The sequence below is a fragment of the Lactuca sativa genome, chromosome 9 (genome assembly GCF_002870075.4).
Source record: "Lactuca sativa cultivar Salinas chromosome 9, Lsat_Salinas_v11, whole genome shotgun sequence".
Lineage (NCBI taxonomy): Eukaryota > Viridiplantae > Streptophyta > Magnoliopsida > Asterales > Asteraceae > Lactuca > Lactuca sativa.
The window spans coordinates 150,431,168-150,442,312 of NC_056631.2; the positions used below are offsets into that span (position 1 = coordinate 150,431,168).

Below are 11,145 nucleotides of genomic sequence, written 5' to 3' on the forward strand. Positions count from 1 at the left end.
AAAAAGAAAAAAAAATTGCAGCCAATAGTTGGAAGAGAGAGAGAGAGAGCGAGACTCTCTCCCCCCGGTCCATTCCCGCGGTTTCTTTCCCGCACCCACGGTGCGGTGTGCACATGTGCGGGATCAGTCCCGCCCCTTCCCCGTATAGCCACTCCGTCTGGTCTAACAAGAAAGACATATACATCATTTCACAAAAGATTTAATTGGAAAAGTTAACGACGTTAATTAAAAGTATTATCTTTGCAACATTTTGAAACCACAAAAACCATCTATACACATAATTCGGTCATAAAAACTAAATTTGGTTTATTAAAACCTAAAATTGATTTATTTTGTCAGCCACAAGAACCATTTATGTATTTTTGTCATTATTAAAAGTATTTTTATATTATTATCGCTACCTAAGAGTCATATAGTTAGTTATATGAATAAGTAAGGTTTATTAATAATAATGATAAAAAAAGAGAGAATTACTAATCTAGTCATTTTCCCATATTACCTATTCAAAAATAGCAAAAAATATACATTAGCTAAAAATAGCTCACGAAAGAGAACTATGGTCAACAAGAGTTGACTACGGTCAAAGGTGTAATCTACTGTTCACGGCAATGGACTATTGTTTCTCAGCCCGTCTACTCTTTTGTGGCTCATTGGCCTATATTATATAATTTATAATTTTTTCAGATTATGTTACTTTTTGGTATTTTTTTTCTTTGGTTTGCCTATTATTTTCTTTCAATGGAGCATCCGAAAAACAACGAGGTACGTCTAACTTTTATAAAACATTTACTGTATTCTTGATAGGAGTAGTTTTTGTACATGAGAATAATTTTTCTTTTAAAAAAAAGTAAAAAAAAAAGATATTAAAACCGTAGACTTCGTATGAAACCTACGGTGTACAAGTCCATAATGCATAGGCTGTGCAGTGTGGACTTGTACACAAGGGATTTTAATTTTTTTTTGTTTTTCTTAATTGTTGTAACCTGTAACCAATTTTATATATATATATATATATATATATATATATATATATATATATATATATATATATATATATATATATATATTTGTGTGTGTGTTATGATTCTATAGATTCTTTTTTTTCAAAAAACTTTTAAAAAAATTAACGAAACTATAAGTTTTTTGGAAACCTACGGTATATACAATCAGTTAACGCACAGTTTATGTATTCAAATGTTGTATACCGTAGGTTCCCTTAAACCTAAGTTTTTTCTTTTTTTTGTTTTTTTAAAAAATAAAAGTTGTAACCAATAAACAATTGTATATATTGTTGGTTTCGTGATTTTTTTTCGGAAAAAAAAAACATTGAATTCGTAGGTTTTTTGGAAACCTACGGTGTATAATCACGTAATGCATAGTTTGTACATTAAATGGTTGTACATCGTATGTTTTCCTAAGCCTATGGTTTTTTAATTTTGTTTTTTTTTGCGTTTTTTATGGTTCTACTCTCCATTTATTAAAATATATATATATATATATATATATATATATATATATATATATATATATATATACTTTAAGAACCGTAAACTACGGTTTGGGAAACCGTAGTCTGTCGAGAAAAAACCATAGATTTTAAAATAACTTACGGTTTTAGATGTTCAAAATGAAAAAAAAAATTATACTTAACTCGAAATAATAGACCATTTGGCGTAACCGTAGCCCACTTTAATTACTTACGGTTTCGTGGGCCACTTTTGGATAATTGTTTATTTTTGGCTAAAAATGGTTAAGTAATTACTTAATTTGGTTAGATTAGTAATTTTCTTTAAAAATAATAATAATCTAAATAATTCAATTTTTTAAAGACAATTCGAATTTAGGGTTAGTTTTGTTATGATGTGAAATCCCAAGGGCTGTTTATGCCAAATCTGGAAAAATAAAATTAAAAAGAAAAAAAAAAAGGTTGTCTTCGTTTCCTTGCACAATTTTTGGTCTACAAAGATCGAGATTCAGAAAAGCTCCTTGATCCGAATCCAAAATATCCATCCCTTTTGCAGTGCTTGGATGGAAGGCTAGAAAGGGAAATTGGAGAGATCAGAGAGTGCCGGGGTGACTGATGTAACCAGTCGTCTCCTCCGGTGAGTACCTTCAAGTCCAAATTGATCTTTATTCTCCGATGAGATAACTAATTGTAAGCAAAATCTGAGATGCGGTATGGAGTGAGCAGTCTCCTTTAGACGTGACTCTCCGATGGTAGATCTGGTTCATTCGAGAGTAAATTCCGGCAAACAGAATAAGCTTAAGGACTAAGATTTTTGGTGACAAGAAAGAAAGGGAATGATAGCCTTGTGCTGTATGAATTCTTGATAAAAGGAATCATGGAGGTGAAACCGTACAAGACGTTATAGAAGGCTTGCTTTTGAGATGGAGAGAAGGTGAGGAAAGGGAGAACCAACGATGAAGCTTTGACTGGTTAGTTCATGAAGCTGGGCTGAACAGTAGGCGTCGCCGGAGGAGAGCAGAGTCGTCGGAATGAATGCGCTGCCGGCAAGGGGTACGAAGATGGTCGTGTATGTTTTAGGTATTCGACTGCGACTATTTCATTTGTTTAGGAATAAGTTATTTAGACTCACTTGGATTCACCTTAACCCGTCAAGTCATGATCCAGATTTTATTGAATCAATGTGGGTGGGCAGTGGGCTCATATATAATAAGACTTATTACTTCAATTATAGATAATGGGCTGTTGTAACAATTTAATTTCTAAATGTGGGCTTTTCTTATTTTTGGGTTTCATCTAAATCAACTTTATGGATTAGGATTTCTTTCATTAGCCCGATTTCTAGAAAGAGTATGGGAACTTGAAATCATCAATTACATGTTTCTCCATTTAATATTAAATTAATGATAATTTGTGTCTTATAGTTATTTACATGTTTCTCCATTTAATATTAAATTAGTGATAATTTGTGTCTTATAGTTATTTTGTAGGATTATGGAGAAAAATAATCCAATGACCTGTTAGCATATTTATTCAATCGAGATTTAAGGAAAACTTTTAAATATGTATTTGATTTATAGAATAACCATTTTAATACATATATGTAAGGAATGGAATAGAGGTGTAAGAAAACAGGTGTAAGAAAGGGAGTTAAAGGATTGTAAATGTAACAAGTGAAAGTGTGAAATCGAAACGTTAAATGGCCTTTTACACTGTGTGCAAGGATATTACTAAGAAGCTATTAGGAAAGAAAGTTAAGTGTTGTACCTGAATTGCTAATTAGCTTATGTATATGTATAAATTTGTGTAGTGGTCCGTGATAGTCTTGGTGCCACCTAGCTTGTGTATGGATTATCTTATCGAACCTTTAGGTGAGTTTTCATGAACTTGCTTATTATATAGACTATGTGATTTATGTTGACCATGATAGACCCTTCAAGGGAAGTGGTCATAGTTTGGATGATCATGACAGACCTTTCGAGGGAAGTGATCAGTTTTGGATGATCATGTCACACCTTTTGGGGGAAGTGATCAGTCACTGTTTCGATGATCATGACAGACCCTTCGAGGGAAGTGATCAGGCCATGTTTGGATGATCGTGACAGACCCTACGGAGGAAGTGATCAGTCCTAATTTGGCATTGTCTGAGACAAATCCTTCAGGGGAACAGCTTGCTGGTGTAGGGTTGGTACCAACAATATGTGTTAGGAAGTTCATATGCATGTATTTAGTTATATGTGGTAAAATGTAAGTAATATGTGATTTATCTACATGAAGTATGTGCTATTATGTGATATAATGTGTATTTCATATGATATGTATAATGGGTGAGTGTTGTGATCACTAACTAATCCTTATGCTTACAGTTGGTACTTTATGTATTTAGTTGCAGCTCCTTCAGGATCGAAGGACAAGGACCTGGAATGATTGGGATGCCTGGACATTCTTGGAGGGGCATGACATGTAGTTACATGTTCTTTATTATGTTATGGTTTTCAAAACATAATTTACTTTCAATAATCTTATTATGTTTATGTTGATACGACATGAGAGTATAACTTTATGATTTGCTAATGATTATGAATAAAACCTTTTGGAACGATTTTTATTTTAATTTCAAAAAAAAAAAATTATCGTTGGATATTGGGATGTTACAAGTTGGTATCACATCAAAGGTTTATACTTGTAACAATTTGGTTTTATAAGTAAAACTAAATAAAAAGGGATCGGTTTAAAATATGTGTCATATGCCTGTGGGAATAGAATGTAGATTGTCGAATCATTTGAGCTCGGCGGTTAGTCAACATGTGAAAGTGATATGATGTATAATGATTTATGTGATAAAACTAACTTATGTTCTTTATGTGATGATGTATAATGATTTATGTGATTGTAGTTCTACCCAGGCAGCTTGTAGTTTGATTATGCATGCTAGTAGATTGACTAATGCGCTTATCAGGAAAATGTGCTAGAATTACCTGTTAGATTAGCTGTTTGACTACTGATTTTCTTGAAATCTATATCGATATTACTTAACTGTTAAACTAATGTATTAGGATTACATGCTCTTAGAATTGAGTAGTCTTAGATTGCTTGGTTTATCCCTATTGCACAACTCTTGTATGAGTTCAGTTGTTGTAGTGCATGATCTCTTACTCAAATAACTGCCTAATTTTAGATGCGTGTAGTTAGTATTCGTAAGATACTTAATTGAAATTGGTAGAAATTTCTTCTCAGTTAGATAACATGATGTGGTGGAGTGTATGGTTAGAAGAATCCTAGAAGTTGAGTCTAGGAAGATTAGTGAAATGTGCTCTTTTTAGCATGTGTATATATGATTGTTAAGTAATGGTAGTGAGTAGTGACTTGAAACCTTGAGAAAATTCATGGGACGAGTATGAATAGGTGTGGAAGGTAATATGGGACTGTACTACTAGAAGCACATAATATGTACAATGATTAGGGAGAGTCGAAGAGGTTACTAAGGAACTGGTAGATGGTAGATAGTATGGTATGGAGTTATAGTTCATTTATAGTATGGTTCCATCCTTATCGAGCTTATGGTTATGATGGTGTAGATGTAGATGACTCTGGTTGGGTGTAAGTGGCTCTAATGTATTGGTCCTGAGTATTGTGAGCATATGCAAGACGTTCGAGAATGAAATCGTGTGGACCTAGTTCGAGGTAGTATCAGCCTGAGTTGCGAGACTCAAGAAGAAAGTGATTGTGATGTTCGAAGAGAGGATTGCATCTTTTGTTAGGGATGATAAATCAAGGACTTGTGTTGATGTTTGCTACGACTGAGTAATATTTTTCTTGTCTCCTGTATTCAAGGGAGAATAGATCGGATACTTACCACTCCTTAGATAGAAGCGGGGGGGTATTAGATATTGGATAATTTTGTCGTTTCGGTGACCATGGTGGAGACCAGGTCACAAGTTGAGTCTTCAATCAAGTTTTGAGAATAATGGGTGTTCTCGATGTAGGTTAATTTTACGATTCTAGGGTCAGAACTGTTGGACCTATATAGGAAAAGGGAGATGGTGCATGGTCATGTGTTATTGATAGTTAAGAGATTGAAGATGGTCGATGCTCATCAGTAGATCAGGGTAGTCGTTGTAATTACATCAGATATATAGAAGACACAAAAATAGATTTATCCTGCTTACATCAAAAGGTGTTTCAGATGTTGTTAGGGGGGGTGCTTCAACCGAGACTATAAATGAAGTGAGAAAGGAGTATAATTATTCTTAATCAATTGAGTCATGTTAATGATTGTTGTCACTAATTGGATCTGAAGGATGGTATGGAACCCAACACCTGTCAAGGTGGACAATGTGATTTGTTATGATAAGATAATCTATTATAATTATGTTGATGATCGGGTTAGGTGATGAAGTAACTGACACTAATCTTGTCTTAGTCGGTCAATTCATGACCAAGTAGTGTAACCCGATCACTTGTTGACAGGAAAAAGTTTCATTTTTTTTGGGAACATTCATGCACACTTCCAGTTGTCAAAAGATCCTACTAGATTGAATTACATAGACTTAGAATTGTTGCTTAGCCATATTTCATGTTCTTATATGATGGAGTTCTAGGGTATAACTGATTATTTGAGGGATTATGTGATCCTATATTAGGTAAAGTCTTTGAGAATCAAGGGTTGTAAGTGTTGGTTAAAGCGGTTCAGGATTTCGATGTTGTAAAAGACAACCAGTGGTAGTTCAAACCATAAGTGGGGGAGAACTGGGTATTAAGATTAGTTTTTTGAAGGATGCTTTGACTTTCTGTTTCAACTTCATAGGTCAAGAGAGTCTACAGTTTGAGTATGCATAATGATTAGTTTAGGTTTATTAATGCGTTAGGAAAGGGATGTAGATTTTCATCAGAGTATTCGTAGTTACAAGTTTTAGGAAAGCATTTTAGATTTTGGTTAGATCGCCTCAGGGATCACTTATCTATTGCAAAGGATTCGCAATTACGGATCAGTTTTGGAAATGGGTTTGTGTACTTTCTTTGTTTCATGTTCTACCAGGTATCTTTACACGTGTATAAGTAAATTAGTATCCAAGGACAATCTTTTTTTAGTATAAGGTTGATTGATTTAGTTGGAATTCGTTAATGCTCCACCATCACATAACTAATGACATGATTAATGGTTTCATAAACTGGCGATATTTTCTAGTTTTACCAAATTCACCTACTAGAATTTGGATTTTCCACTATGATCCTAATTCAAATTTCCTAAGATTACCAAGATCAACATAATCACCCACTAGAGAGTTGGACCACCGCCAGGGACTTTGCCCATTGGACGCTGCTAGGGGTGCTGCCCTTGGACACTACAACGAGCTGCATCCCCCTTGACCCCAAATTTTTGTACCGACTTATAATTTGATCTTATATATGGTTCAATCCTCACACTCTGAACAAATAATATAGAGTATAATTTATAAACCCCTTAGCTCATTTATTAGTTCCAATTACACAATGTCTAGTGACACTAAAATCACCAACAATCCTCCCCTATTTTAGTGTAACCCATGAGCCAACATAAAGTTAATCTAAGCAAACCGAAGCAATACATAAATGAAAATATTAGAACAATTGAACTCACACCTTAGTATCTTACACATTTCAATACTTGATAATTAGGGTGTTCTAATAATTTAGTGTAACCCATGAGCCAACATAAAGTTAATCTAAGCAAACCGAAGCAATACATAAATGAAAATATTAGAACAATTGAAATCACACCTTAGTATCTTACACATTTCAATATTTGATAATTAGGGTGTTCTAATAATTTAGTGTAACCCATGAGCCAACATAAAGTTAATCTAAGCAAACCAAAGCAATACATAAATGAAAATATTAGAACAATTGAAATCACACCTTAGTACCTTACACATTTCAATATTTGATAATTAGGGTGTTCTAATAATTTAACACTTCAAGCCAACTGAATACCCGAAGACAACAATACATACTAGTTTGTGGAACTGTCTAGCAAAATACAACTTGACACTATTATAAAGTCGTGTGTCTTAATCATCTCATAATTGGATCAACCCAAATCTCGAACCTCTTGAAATGTGGCTACACTTCACAATCACATAGGTAATTCCTTTATTCTGTATATCTGCATATACATTTTATCAAATAAATTATTAATAAGTTAAACTTCAAAGTAGTCGATTACAAAACAGAACACATACCTATGATGAATACCTTATGTGTTCTAATCTATAAGTGTGAGCTTTAAATAATGAACTCAACTCCTAATGTCATATTAGAATGCAATTGGGTATGTCACCATTATAAAATTAGATGGACTTTAATCACATTCCAATGACAAACTGGTTCACTAAGTCTCTTTTCAGACTTTTATCCAGATGATTTACCAAATTTTGTTGCGATTTCACAAACTCAATCAAAATGACACCATTCATGATTAGTTATCTAATCATATTGTGTCTAATACCAAAATTCCTAGACTTTACATTATAAAATTGGGTATGTGCCTTCGCCAAGGCAACAACATTATCATAAAGGACAAAAATAGGTGCTATCGGATTTGACCAAAGATGAATCTCATAGACTTAACTACTTAACCACCTTGCTTCTTTTTCTAACAACAACTAATGCAACAAAATCAGATTCCATTATAGAGTTCCTAATGCAAGTTTGCTTCCTCGATGCCTAGGAAGTGGCACATATATGAAGTAATAATAGCCAACCAGTAGTTGAGAACTAGTCCTATATATTAGTTATCTAACTTGCATCCAGAAGAAATATCATGGCTGATACTTATCATGGCATATATCAGGCCTAGTACTTGTCATAGCATATATCAAGTTGCTAATAACCATATACCACTCCAATTATTAAATAGGAATGACACTATTTGACATTAATTCCACCCTGGAATCCATAGGAGTGCTCATCGGAAAACAATCACTAAAATTGAACCATTTGAGAATTTTCCCAAAATAATGAATTTGATTCATTACTATACCTTTATGCACCCACTTAATCCTTATTCCAAGAATTACATCACCTTCTCTTAAGTATTTAATGGAAAATTTCGATTACAATAATTTCTTAGTTTCATCTCCCTGATCTTGCCCATTACCAAAAATAAACATGTCATCTACATACAAGCAGATGATTACTCATGCGCCAGTAGCATCTTTAAATCTACTATAAACACATTTTTCAGATTGGTTAACTTAAAACTAGAGGACAAAACAACCTCATTAAATTTTTGATGCCATTACTTGTGTGCTTATTTCAACCCATATAAAGATTTAACCAGTTTAGGTACCATAGGCTCCTTATCGGGCATAACGTAAACTTCTAGTTTTTTCATGTAAACTTCTTCATTAAGTTCTTCATTTAAGTAGTTTTATTTTAAAATCCATTTGTTGGATAATCATATTGTGAATATTTTTCAGTTCAATTAAGAATCTAATAGTAGTAATACACGTAACTGGAGCATACATATCAAAATAAGAATCTAATAGTAGTAATACACGTAACTGGAGCATACATATCAAAATAGTCAGTGGGTTTTTGTCTAAATTATTGAGTAACCATACGAGCTTTATACTTCCCAATAGACCCATCAACATTCATTTTTCTTTAGAAAATCCATTCACAACCAAGTGGGATTAGTAACCGGAGGAAAATTAGACAACACTCATGTGATATTTTCCAGAATTGATGACTTTCATCATCAATTGCTTCCTTCCAAATCATAACATCTTGAAACACCATGGCATCTTCAAAGTTCTTTGGGTCATCCTCGACACTATAACAATAAAAGTATTGAAGACCAATTTCATTTCTTATACCTTCCAACAAATACAAATAGAAGTCAGAACTGAAATCTTTTGCAATTCGGGCTCTTTAACTTTTCCAAAAATTTTGTGCTTCTCGTACAAAAAACCATCAAAACTTTATGGATTTTGCACCTCATTAGTGTCAACATTCAGATTCTTATGCCTTTGAATCGAAAAAGAACGCAACTCATCAAGAATCGCATCTCGTGACTTGATAACGATGTTAATCGGGAGGGGATCATTAGATTCTATTACATAGAACCTATATTCCTTATAATATACGCTATACTTAATGCTCTTCCAAAAACTTCCTTTTAGGATCGATAATTTTTACAACTTCCCGTTGTCCCATACCCGAAACTAGCTCAAAATTTTCTTTTTCTTGAACCAAAGTTAGTATGGGACAATTTTTTTCTTTTTATTCGGAACCCTACATAGAAAATAGAAGGCCATTAACATTGCCTCTCCCTAGAGTCCTTCAGTCGATCCCGAGTAAGAAAGCATCAATTTTACCATTTCTTTTAAAACTAGATTTTTGTGTGTGGAAATTTTGTTTTGTTAGGGAAAATAAGGTGGTATGGTCTCATGAATGATAACCACTTATTGGAAGTATATGGGATGTATATATTCCCCTCACCTATTAGTTCTAAGAAATTTGACCGGATTATCCAATTAAAATTCCACCTCAGGTTTGTATATTTTTAACCTTTCCAATGCTTCATTTTTAGCATTAACAAATATTTATAGCAAAAACGAGTACATTCATCAATAAGGTGACAACACATTTTTTATTTCCAAAGGTAGGAGTAGAGTGGAAATCATATAGGTCAATTTATACAAGTTCCAAAATAGTTGAATTTCTAGTAACACTAGAAAAGGTTTGTTTCATTACTTTTGTAAGCATTCATGTTTTATATTTTTCTAGATTCATGTCAAAGGGTGGAATAAGACCATATTTTGACATTTCATGCATCCTTCTAAATTTGACATGACCTAACGTAGCATGTCAAAGGATATATTCATCAATTTTAGAATAAGATCACAACAAAGAACTTTGAATATGCAATAACTTATTAATAACATTAAAACAAAGCATTCTATTATTTAAATATCCAAAACTAATAAATATTCCGCCTAGAGATAGGATATATACTTATCCTATTAACAAATTTGTCTAAAACCATTAAAATTAAAACAACTACCACTAAAAAGATTCTTTCGAATCTTAGGTATAAAAAAAATATCAAAAAATATAACAATGTTTATAGAAGTGAACTTGTGGAAAATAAAACTGACACCACAATGAGGTTTAAAGTAATCTTCTCTCATACACAAAATAGATCCATCTTCAAGTGGTGTTAATGCTTTAAATAATCGTTTATCCTTGCATACATGTTTCGTTGCATCGAAGTTGATCCACCACGAAACATCATCATCCTATGTATAGAATGATTCTTGAATTAGTGAAGTATAATAAACATAATTTTTCTTAGAATTGTCAAAGTTACTCAAATACTAACCTCTTTTAACTTGGCCCTTAGACCCATTTCCATTTCCATTGGCACCACGGTTGCCTAGACTCATACGTCAATCACGCTTGCAATGTCTCACCTTGAAGCACCTCCAATAAACTAGTTATTTTTTCTTTTTTTAGAGTTACTTAGGACATACTATTGATTATGTTTCTTGCCATGTCCCTTGTTATTTGGGTTCCATGGGTTTTCTTCAAACCATGAACAAAGGGTTGTCCAAGTTTAACTTTCCCTTTGGTTTTCTTTTATGCACGAAGGGATTCTTCAGTGCACAAATGACTACCAAGTTGAACCATAGACA

At 33.2% G+C, this 11,145-nt stretch overlaps 1 long non-coding RNA gene across 1 annotated transcript; it reads left to right on the forward strand.

Moving 5' to 3' along the window:
* Window positions 1-1,949: 1,949 nt before the first annotated feature.
* On the forward strand, window positions 1,950-4,067 carry LOC122196180 (uncharacterized). The gene is made up of 2 exons (XR_008226879.1): window positions 1,950-2,545; window positions 3,852-4,067. It is a non-coding gene; the product is annotated as an uncharacterized LOC122196180 (long non-coding RNA).
* The last annotated feature ends 7,078 nt before the right edge of the window (window positions 4,068-11,145 follow it).